Raw genomic sequence first — 18,933 nt, forward strand, 5'->3', positions numbered from 1 at the left:
AAATTTGCACTCTACAAGATTTCTATTCATTCATTCATCAAAAGCCCAAATAGTTACATTCATGGGGAGCTGTACAAAGAAAAGTCCTTGTTGCATTCAGCCCTTTGAATGATAGGGATTGAGCACCATGAATGTTTTCTTTTCTGCATTAATTTCTAGTCCATAGTTCATACAAAACTCAGAAAACCTGTCCAATAATATTTTAAGACCTAAGGGGGTTTTAGATAGTAATAATGTGTTATCAGCAAAAAGAAGAGCCGGGATTATTTGGCCTGCAATAGAGGTAGATTTGGAGGAATTTAACAAGAAATCAAAAACTTTGTTCATAAAAAGCATAAAGAGTGGTGTAGCTAGAACTCTGCCCAGACGAACTCCCCTATTGATGTTACTCTTCTTTGTTAGTTTAGTTCCCCATTTAGGCCTCACCAGATGTGCAAAATTCTCTGAGTAAAGTTGGATTGTAATAGACAATAAATTCCCATGATCCATAAAAGCCACATACCCGTTGCATTCTCTTATATCAAAGGTATTCCGTTTGATTGACAGAAAGCACCACTCCAAGATGGCGTCGATAGTACACTTATAATAGTTGTGTGGCCATCGTTTGTGTTGATTACTGTGTAAAGTTCAAATAATGCTGATTTCCGGCACATCTGGTAACATTGATGAAAACGCGTGCGTGTCTACACGAGTTTGCCCAAAAAGTGGATGAACTTATACCCGTGAATGCTTTTCCTTGCAAGGATTGGAGTATATATATATATATATACAAAGTCCTGACCCTCCAATTTCAAAGAGGGAATACAGAGCAGGTTCAGACCAGAGCAAGTAGTTTCCCAATAAATTCGAAAAAACAGGTTCACTGTTCCATATTGTTCGTTTATTCACCCATAATGGTCCAGGCAAGTGTCCACCTAAAAAAAAAAAAATAGATATACATATATATATATATATATATATATATATATATATATATATATATATATATATATTCACTTAAAAAACCATAGGTTTCACACATGTTATAGTTAGCTGTACAGTTCACTCGTAAAAAACCAATGAAATTCCACGTTCTAGTTAGATCAGGTAACTATAACTTGCGCGCCCACAATAAACTGCTGATGACGTCACATATTACATCACTCATGACATGGTCAGTGACATCACTCATCACATCAATGATGACATCTGAAATGACACATTGTGGATTGCGGTCGCGCAAGTTATAGTTACCTGATCTAACTATAACGTGGAATTTCATTGGTTTTTTACGAGTGAAATGTACAGCTAACTATAACATGTGTGAAACCTATGGTTTTTTAAGTGAATTTGCAAGGTTTTTTAAATGCTAATTCCTAACTATAACGTGTGTGAAACCTATGTTTTTTTCAGTGAATTTGTACGGTTTTTTAAATGCTAAGTTATGTATTTATTTTTTATTTTTTTTTCTGGTTTTTCACCGTGCACACCCCCTGCACGCACGGTGCGCTTCGCGCACCGTGCGCGCGCTGTGGGCACTCGGTGCGCTTCGCGCACCCAGCGCCCACGTTGCGCAGTTCATACCGTGCGCGCCTCGCCTTTTTTTACACAGTAACAATTTTTTGTTTTCCCTTGCGGGTCCTTCAATTTATTTAATAAATGTGATTGTTATTTCGTTTTTTTATTTTTTATTTTTTTTTGCCGTGCGCGTACGGTAAGCTTACCGTACGCGCCCCCTGCGATTTTTTTAAAAAATTATTAAATGTGTTTTTCGTACTTTTTGGTCCTTCGTGGACCCCCTGACAAACGCTAGGGGGTCTGCAACTCTCTCCGTTGCCCCCTTTTTACGTTATCCACCTTTGTTTTTCAGTGCGAGAGACAGAAAATGGCGGCCGACACTTTCTGATTTCGACCGATTCGAATGTTTACAGTCATGTAACCACCAATCAGAATTGAGCTCGCGCACGGCACCGTACGCGTACGGTAAGCTTACCGTAAGCGCATGGAGCGCGCTTACAGATATATATATTGATTTAAATGCTACTTTCTCAGGACCTACTGAACAGATTTACACCAGACCTGCAAAAGGCACATCTCTGACCTGAGGACTACCTCTCTGCCAAATTTCAAGTAATTCTGTTCAGCCGTTCGGGCTGTAGCTCGGACTAAAGGTCCTATGGGAAAATGCATGGGGAAAACGCGTTTTGGGACCCCCCTTTTTTCTCAGCCCCCGCTTGACGAATCCCCCCGAGACTTTCAGGGTAGGAGCGGAGCGGAGCGCCCCAACTATTTTGAAAATTTCGCGAGGATTCGTCAACCGGCGCCAATGTTATTCCAAATAGAATGTTGCGGATTTCCTATGGAAACACGGTCCTAACTATAACTATCTACTGGCGACCGCCAGTAGATAATATATATATATATATATATATATATATATATATATATATATATATACTTCCATGATGCCGATAAGCCCACAGAAAAGACTCGCACACCAGGGTCACTTTTAAAGTCAAAGTCTATTTAACAGGGCAATGTGTTTCGACCGAGATGGTCTTCTTCACAAGCCAAAGCTAAACCTTTCACATCCACCATTTGTAGTGTATAACAAATAAACATAAAGGACGGACAAACAAAGTTGGTTACAAGCATAGATAGCTTTATTGAAACTGCATTGAAAAACCAAAAGTCTTTTTTCTATCTGGGACGTATTGTGGATGTCACAATGTCTTTGCGAGAACCACCTACAATGTGGATGTAGTCTTTCTTTGCTATCTATGCTTGTAACCAACTTTGTCCGTTCTATGTTTATTTTTTTTACACTGCAAATGGTGGATATGAACGGTGAAACGTTGGCTTGTGAAGAAGACCGTCTCGATCGAAACGCGTTGCTTTTAAATACACTTCAAAAGTGACCCTGGTGTGCGAGTCTTTTCTGTGGGTTTATCGGCATCACCAAATTTTCTTTATCTACAACCGATGTCGCACAGACCCTGTGTGGTGAGGGATCAGATCTGCCCGAAGGTTTCGTGGGTGGATATATATATATATATATATATATATATATATATATATATATATATATATATATATATATATATATATATATATATATTTTTTCTCTTCATGTTGTAAATATTACATATTTTAATATAGCCTATTAATATAGTGTTAATTAAATAAATATAATTAATATGTAATACTATATATAAATATACACTTATATAAACACGCATCCTTATATACATACATACATATATACACACACATATATAAATATAGTGTAACACAATCAATAAAAGAATATAAATTTTACATTGTATTAATTTTCCTGTTTAATTCTTTACATTCACTACTATAAAAAATTGTTATATATATGTATATATATTATCTACTGGCGGTCGCCAGTAGATAGTTATAGTTAGGACTGAGTTCCCATAGGAAATCTGAAAATTCTATTTTGAATAACTTTGGCGCCAGTTGACGAATCCTCGCGAAATTTTCAAAACTAATGGGGCGCTCCGCTCAGCTCCTACCCTGAAAGTCTCGGGGTGATTTGTCAAACGGGGGCTGAGAAAAAAGGGGGGTCCCAAAACGCGTTTTCCCCATGCATTTTCCCATAGGACCTTTAGTCGAAGGTACAGCCCGAACGGCTGAACAGAATTACTTGAAATTTGGCAAAGAGGTAGTCCTCAGGTCATGCATGTGCCTTTTGCATATAGGGTGTCAATCTGTTCAGTAGTTCCTGAGAAAATTGCAGTTAAAAGTACATAAATATCTATATGCGCGCACCGTGTGCGCACCAAATGTGCGCAAGCGTAATTCTGATTGGTGGTTAGATGTCAGTCAACATTCGAATCGGTCGAAATCAGGAAGTGTCGGACGCCATTTTCTGTGTCGCAGTGAAAAAGAAAGGTGGCGAAAGTGAAAAGGGGGCAGGGTAGAGAGTTCCTGACCCTCTAGCCTTTGTCAGGGGGTCCCTGAAGGACCCTGAAGGGTGAAAAAAACATGTTATTTTTTTTTTTTAAATGGCGGGGTGCGTGCACCGTGCGCGCTCCATGCGCGCACCGTGCGCGCACGGTTAAAAACCCTTAAAAAAAAAACATTTTAAACTGTTTATAAGTTTATAGAAGATATTAACTATGCTGTTCAACTTTATCCAAATAAAAAAAAAAAGAGCTGAGCCATTCCATAATACAGGATACAGTCAATCTATAACTATATACTTAGGTAGTTTATTGTAAAATAAATATATAAAAAATATAATAATACATACATTAATTAGCATTTAAAAAACCTTACAAATTCACTAAAAAAACCATAGGTTTCACACACGTTATAGTTAGGAATTAGCATTTAAAAAACCTTGCAAATTCACTGAAAAAACCATAGGTTTCACACATGTTATAGTTAGCTGGACATTTCACTCGTAAAAAACCATTGAAATTCCCCCGTTATAGTTAGTTCAGCTAACTATAACTCGCACGACCGCAATCCACTGCTGATGACGTTGCATATTACATCACTCATGACATGGTCAGTGACATCACTGATGATATCACTGATGACATCTCAAATGACATCACTGATGACATCACTGTGTGTCTTTCTGAATTTTTTTTTTTATATATGTATATCTAAAGGTTAATGGAAGAATAAATGGGTAAATAAGTGTCTAAATGGATGGTTTTTTTTGCAAAATTAATTGTATAACTGACTTATTAACAGTATCTTAGTGAATACAGTGATGTAATATGCGACGTCAGCAGTGGATTGCGGTCGCGCGAGTTATAGTTAGCTGAACTAACTATAACGGGGGAATTTCAATGGTTTTTTACGAGTGAAATGTCCAGCTAACTATAACATGTGTGAAACGTATGGTTTTTTCAGTGAATTTGCAAGGATTTTTAAATGCTAATTCCTAACTATAACGTGTGTGAAACCTATGGTTTTTTTTGTGAATATATATATATGTATATATATGTATATATATAATATATGTGTGTGTGTGTGTGTATATATATATATATCTATATTATCTACTGGCGGTCGCCAGTAGATAGTTATAGTTACAGCCTAGTTTCCATAGGAAATCTCAAAATTCTATTTTGAATAACTTTGGCGCCGGTTGACGAATCCTCGTGAAATTTTCAAAACTAATGGGGCGCTCCGTTCATCTCCTACCCTGAAAGTCTCGGGGTGATTCGTCAAGCAGGGGCCGAGAAAAAAGGGGGGTCCCAAAACACATTTTCCCCATGCATTTTTCCATAGGACCTTTAGACACAGCTACAGCCCGAACGGCTGAACAGAATTACTTGAAATTTGGCAGAGAGGTAGCCATAAGGTCAGGGAAGTGCCTTTTGCAGGTCTGGTGTAAATCTGTTCAGTATTTCCTGAGAAAATAGCATTTAAAAGCATATATATATGTGGGCGGAGCCTAACCACACATCTCATCCTGAGATCTGATTGGCTGTCAGCACTTCATCCAAGAAGTGTTGGCAGCCATCTTGGGACCAATATACATGATAGCACCTCATTAAAAAGCATTGCAGTTAATAGAAGGTTTTAAGACTTTAGTTACATTATAAATCATTTGTTGATGGTACCACACTCATTTTAGGAATTGTGGTATATTCTAAGGTGATTTCACCATGTGAAAAAGCCTTCTGCTGGGATATCATGATTGAGAGAAAAATATTTTCTCATGCTTTTACCACAGAGGTTTGGAAGGTGATCTATAAGCTAAACTGAGAGCTTATTTTCTGTAAATTCAGATTATCTTTCTCAGTCATGTGAGAATGAAGTCTGACATTCTCAGTAAAACATGTACATCCAACAAGGGCAGAGGCTATCAGTTGATTCCTTTGTGTTCTACTGCAGCTTCCCAGAGTGTTCCAAAGAACTACTAGAGCGCTAACAGTCCTACTTATGATAAACGTATGGCACACCTGAAGCCATCTTGCTTGGATTAAAGTGGTAACTCTTAAAACATTTAATTTAAAAAGGAACAAAATGAGAGGCTTCATTTTTCCATAAAAAGTATGATTAGTGCTGCAGAAAGAAAAATTAGGGCACATTTTGAGTGACTTCTCAAATCCTCTTCTATTTCATTAAAAAATTCTGACATGCAGACTGAAACATGCACTTTCAATACCAGCAGCAGTTTTCCCTGGTGAGCAGTAGCTTTACTACAGTGATCTAATGAGCAAAAAGAGTGCTAACATTCTGAATTTATGGTAAATGTGTGACACATCTGAATGCCTTCTTGATGGAATCAAAGTAAAAAACTGAAAGTATTTCCTACTGAGGAGACTGCAATAAATGAGGAAATTAGGAAACTTCATAACAAATAAGTCTCCCAAGATGGCCACCAGAGAGAAAAGAGCCCAAATGTAGCCCAAATATCACCCAGATGTAGCCCAAGTATAGCCCAATGACAGAATGTCCCAGAATGTTCTTAAAAACAACTAGAGCGCTTACTGTCTTCATTATGACAAAAGTATGGCACACCTGAAGCCATCTTGATTGGAATAAACTGGTAACACTTAAAACATTTAATTTAAAAAGGAACACAATGAGGGGGTTCATTTTGCCATAGAAATTATGATTAATGCTGAAGAAAGAAAATGAGGGCACATTTTGAGTGACTTCTCAAATCCTCTTCTATTTCATTAAAATATTCTGACATGCAGACTGAAACATGCACTTTTAATACCAGGAGCAGACTTCCATGGTGAACAGTAGTTTTACTACAGTGATCTAATGAGCAACTAGAGTGCTAACATTCAGAATTTATGGCAAATGTGTGACATATATGAATACCTTCATGATGGAATCAAAGTAAAAAACTGAAAGCATTTCCTACTGAGGAGACTGCAGTACATGAGGAAATTAGGAAACTTCATAACAAATAAATCTCCCAAGATGGCCACCGGAGACAAAAGAGCCCAAATGTAGCCCAAAATCACCCAGATGTAGCCCAAATATAGCCCAATGACAGAAGTGTGCAAAACACTTATTATTTTGTGTTTTTGCAGTGTTATATAGTGCAGACTTGTCAGGTATTGGAGTGCTTTACATGAGCATTGGTTACATCACACAAGAACAAATTCATTTTGGTTGTAGACATGGGGAGACTAAGTGATTTGACCAGAATCACAGAATGTCGAGCTGAAGCAGAAACTTCAACCTGGTTCCCCAGTTGCAAAGTCTGCAGTTCTGGAAGTAACACCACATCCTCTCCCCTAAGTGCAACATTTAATCAAGTGGTCAACTGGATAAAAAAACATAAAGATAACAAATAATTTAAAAGTGCTTTGTCGCTATTTGAAAGCTCAGAAAATATGTCCTTATTTTAGTCTTTTAGAGCACTAACCATAACTTTGATGCCAATAAGACCCTCTCATATATGTAATTTCTAAAGGAAATGCTCTAAGTATTACAGTTTTGATTACATCAAGATGATCAAAACACACAAGATGATGGACGGAATGTTGCACAATGGCAAAACATTCACCCCCAGTCACAGATCTGGGTTTAATCCATCGTTATTTTGCTCACCACGCCACCCCAGTTCAGACATGGCCATATGCAAATCAGTCTTGACCCTGTGCCTCATGGGAACAGTCCAGCCCGAACTGCCAAGCCATGTCTTCCCTGGACTGAAATCAAGCATCCTAGGACCGGTTTCTGGCTATCAGCCGTCATCAGCCAGGATAGCTTGACTCCAGTGGCGTAGTGAGCACGGGACCCACGTCTGGGCATACCCTTCCCACATAGGGTGAACAGCAAAACACACAAGATGATGGACGGAATGTTGCACAATGGCAAAACATTCACCCCCAGTCACAGATCTGGGTTTAATCCATCGTTATTTTGCTCACCACGCCACCCCAGTTCAGACATGGCCATATGCAAATCAGTCTTGACCCTGTGCCTCATGGGAACAGTCCAGCCCGAACTGCCAAGCCATGTCTTCCCTGGACTGAAATCAAGCATCCTAGGACCGGTTTCTGGCTATCAGCCGTCATCAGCCAGGATAGCTTGACTCCAGTGGCGTAGTGAGCACGGGACCCACGTCTGGGCATACCCTTCCCACATAGGGTGAACAGCAAAACACACAAGATGATGGACGGAATGTTGCACAATGGCAAAACATTCACCCCCAGTCACAGATCTGGGTTTAATCCATTGTTATTTTGCTCACCACGCCACCCCAGTTCAGACATGGCCATATGCAAATCAGTCTTGACCCTGTGCCTCATGGGAACAGTCCAGCCCGAACTGCCAAGCCATGTCTTCCCTGGACTGAAATCAAGCATCCTAGGACCGGTTTCTGGCTATCAGCCGTCATCAGCCAGGATAGCTTGACTCCAGTGGCGTAGTGAGCACGGGACCCACGTCTGGGCATACCCTTCCCACATAGGGTGAACAGCAAAACACACAAGATGATGGACGGAATGTTGCACAATGGCAAAACATTCACCCCCAGTCACAGATCTGGGTTTAATCCATCGTTATTTTGCTCACCACGCCACCCCAGTTCAGACATGGCCATATGCAAATCAGTCTTGACCCTGTGCCTCATGGGAACAGTCCAGCCCGAACTGCCAAGCCATGTCTTCCCTGGACTGAAATCAAGCATCCATGTCGAGCTGAAGCAGAAACTTCAACCTGGTTCCCCAGTTGCAAAGTCTGCAGTTCTGGAAGTAACACCACATCCTCTCCCCTAAGTGCAACATTTAATCAAGTGGTCAACTGGATAAAAAAACATAAAGATAACAAATAATCTAAAAGTGCTTTGTCGCTATTTGAAAGCTCAGAAAATATGTCCTTATTTTAGTCTTTTAGAGCACTAACCATAACTTTGATGCCAATAAGACCCTCTCATATATGTAATTTCTAAAGGAAATGCTCTAAGTATTACAGTTTTGATAACATCAAGATGATGTCAGGCGTTCCACACTTTTGTAATACATATAGAATGTTAGCAATCTAGTTGTTCATTAGGATACTGTTGAGAGGCAGAGGCCAGGGGCACGGACTCTGAAAATTGAAGGCAGGTAGGAGGGTGCAAAGGCAACAATTTAACCACACTGAGCAGGCAGGAAGGGCCGTGGAAGCACAACAGACTATGCAGGGCAGTGGAAAGGGGGGCAGGGGCAACAAACCAACAATACAGGACTTGCAAGAGAGGCTGTGGCAATGTAATAGACCATTGTGGGCAGAAGGAAGAGGCAATGGTAGTACAACCATACATGCCAACAGACCCGATTCAGCCAGGAAACGTCCAATGTTTTTAAGCTCAAATGGGCTTTATTTGATCTGTCTCCTGTCTACAATCTCCTCTTTTTCAATGTAACTCAAAGGGGAAAATCAATACCCCATTTTTTTTTTCAAAATCTCCCTCTTACCAAGTTCAAAATGTTCGCAAGTATGGTACATTGGATCATGGAAGGAAATGGGATAGGGACATGGACTTGGATAACAGAGGACAGGAGGGACATGGAGAGGTGCACCAAACTGACCCTGCAGGGCAGGCATCAGGGTTTGCAGCAGCACAATACACCACACAGGGCATGCAGGACGGGAGTGCAGCACAACAATCCATAGAAAGCAAGAGGGAGGGGACAGGAAAATGCACATGGACAACAGAGAACAGAGGGGCAAGAGGCAATGGTAGCTAGCTGACCATAATGGACAGACAGGAGAGAAAGCTGCAGCATAACAGACCATAAAGGGCAGGAGGGACGGATCAGGGGCATTACAATGGAACAGACAAGCCAGGAGGGAGGAAGTAGGGGTCTGCACATGTAAACAGAGGGCTGGGGGCAAGGGGGCAGGGCAAGAGCAGCAAGATAGCCATGGAGGCCAGGCAGGATGGGCACTAGAAGCAAGACACACCATGAAGAGCAACAGTGAGACTGTGATGGCATACACACAGACCATGGAGGGAAGGTGGGAGGGGGTCAGGGGCAGCTAACTGACCACACTAGGAAGGTGGGAGGGGCCATGGCAGCACAGAAGACCATGCATGGCAAGTGGGAGGGTTAGTGGCAGCACAATGGCTATGATGGGCAAGAAGGAGGGTGCAGGGGCATGCACAAAGGACGATGGAGGATAGAAGGGAGGGTCAGGACCTGTGCACAGACAAGAAAGTTCAGGGGAAGGGGCCTCACAACAGACCACACGGGGCAGGCAGGAGGAGCAGTTGCAGCACAACAGACCAGGGAGGGCAGAAGGGTGTGGCAGTACAATGGACCATGTAGGACAGGAGGAAGAGGATAGGGGCATGGCATGTGGACAGGCAGGGTGGAGGTGGCAGGGACAGGTTACAGTCATCTGACAATGCTAGGCAGGTGGGAGGGGAGTGGCAGCTCAATAGAACACTCAGAGTAGATAGGAGTGGCAGGTCCATGGGACATGGTGGGCAAAAAGGATGGAGCAGGGGCATGCACAAAGACATCGGAGGGCAGGGGGAAGGAGAATAGGGGCAGCAAGCTAAGCACAGAGTTTAAGCAGGAGGTCAATGATGGGGCATAGAATTGGGCAATGGAGGGCAGGAGGAGTGGACTGGTACATCATACTAAATTGAGGGCAGTGGCAGCACATCAGACCATGTATGGCAGGAGGGAGGAGGCTAGTCCATGGATTCACACAACAGAGGATAGGGAGGAGGGGGATGGGGCAGCAAGCTAACTGTTCAGAGAAGGCGGGTATTAGGAACTTTATTGTTTTTAAAACATTGTGTCTGTGCGAACTACTTAAAATATGAACAAGTATGCAGCATAATCTCACTTTTATTCAGGAAGAAGAGGACGTTTGTGACTGTGACTCTGGGCTCACTTGGCAGAAACACCCCCTGACTCTCCACCCCCTATCGCAAAATGTAATGCCCGTGAAAAGGGTATGTGAACACAGTGTTATATAGAACATAGTCCTGAGAGCACGATTGAAAATGAAAACTAGATATAGAGTATGGTATAAACTATGCACCAAAAAGTGTGATATAAGATGAACCGGGCGTGAAATATAATATGCAATACATTGTGCGCAATGACAGATTCATTGGAGAGCGCGAGATAGCACAGGCACTAGCGCGTGCTATGCGATATGCGCCTTGGAGTGTAATATGCACAGGGCAGTGTTGTGTAACCTAACTAGTCTCTAAAGTTGTAATATAAAATATGTGCTGGGGAGTGTAACGTTGCATATGCACTGTGACAAAGATATGGATCCCAGATTGTAATATGTATGGCATAGCACTGTGCGTTATAACATAGGCATCGAGGAAGGCACGTTAGATGGGGCAATATAACCCGTGCGAAGACCAGTGTGGCATGACATATTCACGGGGTGGTGTTACAGTGCACATGGGCTAGAGAGTGTCATAGCATATGCACTAGCTAGTGGAATACAACACAGAGGTGTGTGGCACTCTGCAGGCAATGGTGGGTCTAACACAGCATTGGGCTCTGTCAGGAGCGCGCTGTGACTCTCAAGTGATGTTCGTCCCCTTTCCAGAGAGTAAAATAAAAAGTATTACACATCCGGCAGTGGATGTGTGTTTTATTAACCGTGAGGGGGGTTTCTTGCATAGTTTTGGTCGAATTTTTGTCGAATCCCCTTTGAATGGCTTGGTGTGCATGTGTATTAAATGTGCCCGTCAATAGCTACCCATGTTTGTATAAATAAACGACAAGGGTGTCTACCGGGATTAGGCACGGTAGGGCATCAGACATGTCAGAGCTTCACTAGTGGTGTAAATACATTCCACGTGGATTCATTGCATGCATAGTCGCCTTTTAATGAATATCACGCAAATCGTCATGGTGATAGGTACGTACGGTTTGTCCAGCATGTCCTAGGTGTGTCTATAAATATATATTTTTTAAAAATAATAAAAAACAGTGGCCGGCCCTGGGGATTGGGGTCAAAAAAATATAATTAGGAGACAGGCCCTGGGGGATGGGGTCATCAGGGCCAATACATTAAAATAAGAAGGGGAACCACACAGCCCCCCTTCTTAAAAAATTAAGACTGGCATCGTGCCGGAGGCCATGCCCCCTCTGTGCAGCACTCTGCAAACGCGCCCCCAACAGGCATCTCCAGTATGCGCCAGGGAGCTGCGCTGAAGACAGGTGTTCTGATGTCATTTGAGATGTCATCAGTGATGTCATGAGTGATATCACTGACCATGTCATGAATGATGTAATCTGTGACGTCATCAGCAGTGCATTGCGGGCACGCGAGTTATAGTTAGCTGAACTAACTATAACGGGGGAAAAGTCCAGCTAACTATAATGCCCCTGAAACCTATGGTTTCTTCAGTGAATTTCGAAGGTTTTTTAAATGCTAATTCCTAACTATAACGTGCCTGAAACCTATGGTTTTTTCAGTGAATATATATATATATATTACCTACTGGCGGTCGCCAGTAGGTAGTTATAGTTGGGACCTATTACCCATAGGAAATCCGCTTAATGGAGGTAGATGGTGGGCTAGTTGCACCCTAGGGACCCTCAGGATTCAAGGGGAGTTAATCCCCCAACTTAAAACGCGCCACGGGGCACGTTTGCACAGTGGTGAAGGGAGGGGGCGGGGCCAGAGGTGACATGTGTGCAAACACGCCCTGTGGCGCGTTTTAAGTTGAGGAATTAATTCCTCTTCAATCCTGAGGGTCCCTGGGGGTCAACTAGCCCATCAGGTACCTCCAATAAGCACCACGGAGCTGCATTGCTCAGTGTTGTAAAAATGGGCGTGGCCTCTGAACACCTCTCTGCAACGCAGCTCCCTGGCGCATACTGGAGGTACCTGGTGGGCTAGTACAAACAAGAATATCCTATTCTTTTGCTTATCAAAAGGAAGCAATTCTTCTTCGATCTGTGGTGCAATGCCGTTCTACCAGAAGTGGTGCCTTCTCATGCATAGCTTCTATTAAAGCTACAATAAAAGACATTGTGAAGGTGTAACCTGGGCCTCTTTAAATACTTTCATTTCTCATTACAAGCAACTTATTGGCATGGTTGTTTCATCTTTATTTGGGTCTATAGTTTTGGCTTCTGATAAAAATTCTTATTTTTTTTTCATGAATTTTCAATATTTCTGGTTTAAATTAATCACTTTATGGTGTTGCATTCAAAATACACTGTTTTGCGAAGCTGTGCAGGTATTCCACCTCAAACATAACAGAGTACACTGTTCGCCAAACTGACAATTTACCAGCTCTATTTAGAGTTTCCCAGAGTTTTATATAGCGCAAACTGGACCTGAAGGTATTAGAGCACTTTACATGAGCACCAGTTGCGTTACAGATGGACACATTCATTTTATTTTGTTAGGCAATGGAAGATTACGTGATTTGCCCACAATCACAGGATGTTGAGCATCCCTGCCAAGACTCAAACCCAGTTCTTCAGCATCAAGGTCGAGCACTCTAGCTGTAAGGCCACATCATCTCCCTTGGAGAGATTGTTATATTTCTGCCGTGGTGACCCCGTCAGTGGAAACTTTATACCAATGACCTGAAGGACTTGGGACTGTCAGTGTACATCAGACCATCTGCCCTATTTAGAGTGGACGAGCTGATGTACTTTTGTTTCTGTTCAGGCCTACCTGGGAAAGTCTGTCGGTCCCAGACTTAAAAAAAAAAACCATTACCACCACATCCTAGGGGGAAACTCCAAGGGTGCCAGGGTCATTAGTATTTTGTTTCACAAAACCAAAGAAGTTTGCTGAGTGGTTACATGAAACATGGCAGTTCCTCAGCAGTCTGTTTAGTTTCATCAGATGGGACGCAAGGCTGGCAAAAATCTCTCAATATGGTGGACAGTGGGTCTCTTGCAAAACTGTAGATCATGGTCAAAGTTTATCCAGTATAGTAGATTCACTAGCACCGTCCATGAATATGTGCATTAGAGTTCTAAATCCTAGAAAGAATGACTTTAGAGTATATAATTTTTAATCCTCAAAAGGATGATTCCAATACTAAAGTCCAAATGAAAATCTAACCCTTGGGTGTCTGATAACATTGTTCTGTCAACTCGCAATGAAAACACTATAAATTCCAATCTTCTGTTAACAGGATTCTGGCTGCAGTAGATAAGTATCAAAACTGTCTAACAAGGAACCACAGAGAACTAATACTCAATGGTTCTTAAATGGCCCCCACCATCATAAGTCTGCACTCTGGGAAATGTAGTTTGTCTTGCTTCCACTTGCATGTTTCGTGTAGTGCAGGTGTCACAACCACAAAGCCTCAGATCATAAGACACCTCAATTCCTTGTATACCACTGATCTGCACTTCGGCAGAAGACTCAAGCAACATTTAAGTTCAGAGGAGCGCATCTCTGTGGCTGCCTGACATACACAGGTTGGACCACGGATCCTGACACAAGGTAGCTCCATTTCCTCAACTACTGGATAGTTTTAATGGTGGTGGTGGAGATTTTGTGATGCCTCCATGCCATCATTCAACTTGAGTGCATGGTGTGTAAGGAATCTGCCTTTCTAAATTAGAGTGTCTCTTTTAAAAACGTAGATTTTGTTGGTGGCAGTTAGTATATCTCCATCAGGCTCCAGCACAAGAGTAAGAGGTTAATGTTTTGCCACTGGGATTTTGGGTACAACCACTCTGTGTGCCCTCTAGATTTTACTATGTCCTTTTCAAAGCACCTGCAATAGTCCAGAATGCATATTGACACAAGAGAAAACATACCTGGATGGGCATTATGCAGGAATGGACCAATGGAATACTTTCCCATTTCTCATGAGGGTAGGAGAGATACACGTTGTATCTCCTTCACTGTTGTCATCCCGTAAAAGACATATGGCCCAATGGATTCCTAAATCAGCCTTTTGCATCTTAAGCATTGCCCCTTTAAATAAAAGGAGCTGTTCAGCTTGCAGACAAGTCGTACGCATGGTATAATTATCAGACATTTATCAGAGTCCTCAAAGGTTAGGGCTATAGCAGAATGCCAGAAAAAGGTCGTGAGCAAGATTTTTGACAAACAGTAACAGCAACGGCGTAGTGGTATTTGGTGTACAACCAGCAGAGGCATAAAGTGAGGCTCTCTCCCTGGCAATTAGTTATCACTTATGTGCTTTTTTAACCAGTAGCATATTGAGGTTTAAAATGGGGTGCATGCAAAGGGTACTGGATCTGTGGTTACTACTTTTGGAATAGGGGAAACATTTGAGTCCTGTTTGTTTACCTTAAACTCACCTTAAAAGCATTTGCTTGGCATTACAGATGTTACCGTGGATTTTCATACCTAGTCGGAGACATGAAAAAGTTTGTCGAAGATGCACCTCAATTTGTATGACGTTTTCTTACCAAAACATATTACGAAACAAAATAACAGTGAGATCAGTATCTGAAAGCATCTTCAAACGCCTGCCTTTACATGAAAATACGCTAGCAGTATACATACATTGAAAAGCATCAGGCGTTTGTTTTAAACCTGAACAGCTTTGCCATAAACACAGTTTCCTTTAGCTCGCACTCGAATGTGGCACAGTGCACTTTATTGACAGAAATAATGATGCGGTAGTGTTGCAGAACTCGTCCAGCACTCCCTGCCAACCAGCCCCTCCACAAAACTAGCTGTAACTTTGTGCAGTATACCTCTCTGATATAAATGTGCATGTTGTGGCTTTGTTTCAGGAAGAGACAGGCTCCTGTCCAAACCACACTGGCTCAAAGGAACTCTCATAAGAATCCCGCCAGCCTTTATCAGAGCCTCTCCGCCTTCCGCATCAGGCTGCTGCTCGGCTTCCTTCGTGGCACTGTCAGGGCAACAAAAAACACAAAAAGATGAACTTGCCTTTAAAAATAAGACACAGAGGAAAAATACAGCCTTTATTTACATTATTTAAATGATTTTGATTATCGCTTCAGGAACGTTCCTGTAAAAGTTGATTTGAAACCCACCCGTCCATGGTTGCACATGGAACTTTTTTCATTGTATGGAGAAGCACAAGGGCAGGACGGCACACAGTAATTTTCGAGGTTTCTCTAAGAGAGTGCTCAGAGAGGAGTATGGGCCCAGAGAATGGCTACCCAGCATTGTAAACTTCGGATTTGCAAACAGGGGCAGCCAGCTAGGCTAAAATAGATAGTTTCAGAGACAATCTGCCCGTTGATGGGGGTTCTTGAGAATGTCGAGCGCCTATCAGAATTCCTGTTTCTCGTGCATATTCACAATAGGCACATGCAGTCCAGTCGCTCATTATTTCACTGATACACCATATTGGTTTCCATGGCTTTTTGAGAAAGATTTGAACTGGGACTTTGAGACCTAATGCCCCTATGTTTCATGCACACCACTGCCCTTTTCGATGTATTCCCTGTGGATATACGAGAAAAAGCTGATAAAGGCACCCCTCAGGCCTTGGTACTTTTAGATCTCTCGGCCGCATTTGACATGGTCAACCACGTCATCTTAATGGTCCGTGTCAAACAGGCCGGCATCCAGGGCTCATCCCTCAGCTGGATTGGGTCCTTTCTCAACGGCCGCACCCAAGAGGTACGCCTAGCCCCTTTCACCGCACTTAAGTCAACAACCAAGTGTGGGGTCCCTCAGGGATCTTCACTTTCCCCCCATATGTTTAATTTGTATCTGCTACCCCTGATTCTGTCCTTGAAGGAATGGAAGGCCATCACTTTCAATTATGCGGATGACCTACAGTAAATTTTTACTATAGATAACTCCCCTGAATCAGTCCTGGAATTCCAGGCTACCATGCTTCACATCCACCATTGGATGGACCAAAACCATTTAAAACTGAACTCAGGCAAGACTGAACTAGTCCTGACTGGGAACAGTCAGACCTTCTGGGGCCCACACTACTGGCCGGTGGAACTTGGCCCCCCCATACCATCCACCTCGGTCAAGAGCCTAGGGGTATCCATTAACAACGACCTTTCACTAAAAACACATGTGAGCACAGTGGTCTCTACCTGCTTCTTCCAGCTACGTAAGATCAGGAAGATCAGCCGTCTGCTCACTCACTCAGCACTGATTCAGGTCGTGATAGCCTTGGTACTATCACACCTAGATTATGCCAACTCAATATACCTTGGCTTGCCGCTTTTCTTAATTAAACGGCTTCAACTGGTCCAGAACCAAGCAGCAAGACTGATCCATTAGCAACCCAGATGGTAATCCACCAGACCTCTTTTAAAAAAACTTCACTGGCTCCCCATTCCCCAACGTACGGCCTTCAAGACGGGCTGCATCATCTTCAAGTCTCTTCACAGCCGGAGCCCCAAATTTATCAAACGTCTCTTACCTAGGTACACACCTTCCCGCAACCTCCTGCCCGCCCACCTCCCACTTCTGACCACCCCAGCCTTCAAGCTAAAACGTCAGGGTGGCTGCAGGTTCGCTGCCTTGCCCCCGGACTATGGAACTCATTTCCACTAGAGATTCGATCATGTACCAACCGCTGAGCTTTAGGAAAATTCTCAAGACATGGTTGTTTTCACAGGCCCACGCTTAACCCCCCCCCCCCCCCAATGGTACCGGCACACTCTAGAGCAAGCGCCATGAAACCTCTGGTGTACGTGCGCTATATAAGAAATTGCTAACATAACACACTTTTATGACTGGAGAACTATCCATGGCCAGGAGAAGTACACCCGTATTTCAACCTCGAGCTGCCACAGGTCTTCACAGTGGTGGCTAGCGATGAATGGTATCATGCAACGTTTTTTATGTTTAAAACGTTTTTTATTGAGACAAAACAAACCATGGGGGAGGGGGATAGGAGGCAGGATACATGGAATACAGTCAAAGAAGAAGGGATGCATCTCCAGAGGGTTGGCAATAGGTGGCGCGGTGGCTCAGAGGGAAGAACACAGTAACTGAACGCTAGAATTACAAGCTGTGGAGTCCCACGCGCGTATCCGACACCCCAAAGCTGAGCAAGAGCATCCCCCCCATCAACACCTTAGCAGAACACAATCCCCCCCCTCCCATCCCCCCTCCTCCCAGTAACAAAACAACAACACTCCCCCCTCCCCCCCGTCCTATGGTCCCGCATCAAAGTAGCCCTAACCAGGAAGCCCCGCTCCCCCCCCCCTCCCCGGGGGTCCCCATCTCACATGTAAGCTAGTCCGCCGGGGTCACCGGCGGCCTCAGCCTGAGAAGCCTAAGGTACCTCGGGCAGGTGAGCTCCCGGAATTCAGTGGACAGCAGCGCTAGAAAGGGTTGCCATAGCTCTTCAAATTGGTCTATCTCCCCCGCAACCGCAAGCGACAGCTTCTCCATCCCCAGCACATGCCAGAGCCTATGCAACCAACCGGTGATGGAGGGGACGGTGGATGTGCGCCAGTGGATCAGAATGTTCTGAACCGCAGACCCCAGCGCTATTGCAATCTGCCTACCCCTGCGGGACTTCAGTGGGTACATTAGGTCATTGGGGAGGCCCAGCAGGACATACGCCGGGAGTCGCGGCAGCTCTATCCCAAAGTGCTCATCCACCTCGTCCAAGACTTCTTTCCAGTAGGCGGTCAGCACTGGGCAATCCCATAGAATGTGTGTAAGGGTACCTTCCTGCCCGCAGCTCCGCCAGCACCCCTTGTCAGTGTGTTTATGCATTTCATACAGTCTCTCCGGGGTGTAGTACCAGTATGTGGACACCTTAGTGAATGTCTCCGTAAGGCCCGTGTGATATGCAGAGTGCCGAGCCCGATACGCAATTTTGTCCCATTCCCTGTGGCTGAGTGTCCTACCCAATTCCCTGTGCCAGCGCTCCCTCCCCGGGTTGTAGTAGTGAAACGGCGGGGGTTGTAGGTGTTTGTACAGATCAGTGATCAGTTTAGCGTCGGAGGTCCGAGTAGCCAACCACCGCTCGTACGGTGTAATTGGACGGGCAGCGGTGGCACGCACCTGAGGCTGGAGGGCCCAATGCCGAACTTGCATGTAGCGCAATCTGTCCAGCTC

The 18,933-nt window shown here is 43.6% G+C and overlaps 1 protein-coding gene and 1 long non-coding RNA gene across 6 annotated transcripts in view; one reads left to right on the forward strand and one right to left on the reverse strand.

Moving 5' to 3' along the window:
- Positions 1-18,933, forward strand: part of COPZ1 (coat protein complex I subunit zeta 1) — a 906,679-nt gene that overhangs the window by 434,359 nt on the left and 453,387 nt on the right. The gene's annotated exons all lie outside the window — the stretch shown is intronic.
- Positions 1-18,933, reverse strand: part of LOC146856550 (uncharacterized) — a 73,159-nt gene that overhangs the window by 4,987 nt on the left and 49,239 nt on the right. Inside the window, exons 2-3 of the long non-coding RNA XR_014980966.1 lie at positions 15,612-15,772; positions 15,210-15,258 (exon numbers count right to left, since the gene is read on the reverse strand). This is a non-coding gene — a long non-coding RNA (uncharacterized LOC146856550). The remainder of the gene's footprint in view (positions 1-15,209; positions 15,259-15,611; positions 15,773-18,933) is intronic.

Source organism: Triturus cristatus, chromosome 4_1 (assembly GCF_964204655.1).
Source record: "Triturus cristatus chromosome 4_1, aTriCri1.1, whole genome shotgun sequence".
Lineage (NCBI taxonomy): Eukaryota > Metazoa > Chordata > Amphibia > Caudata > Salamandridae > Triturus > Triturus cristatus.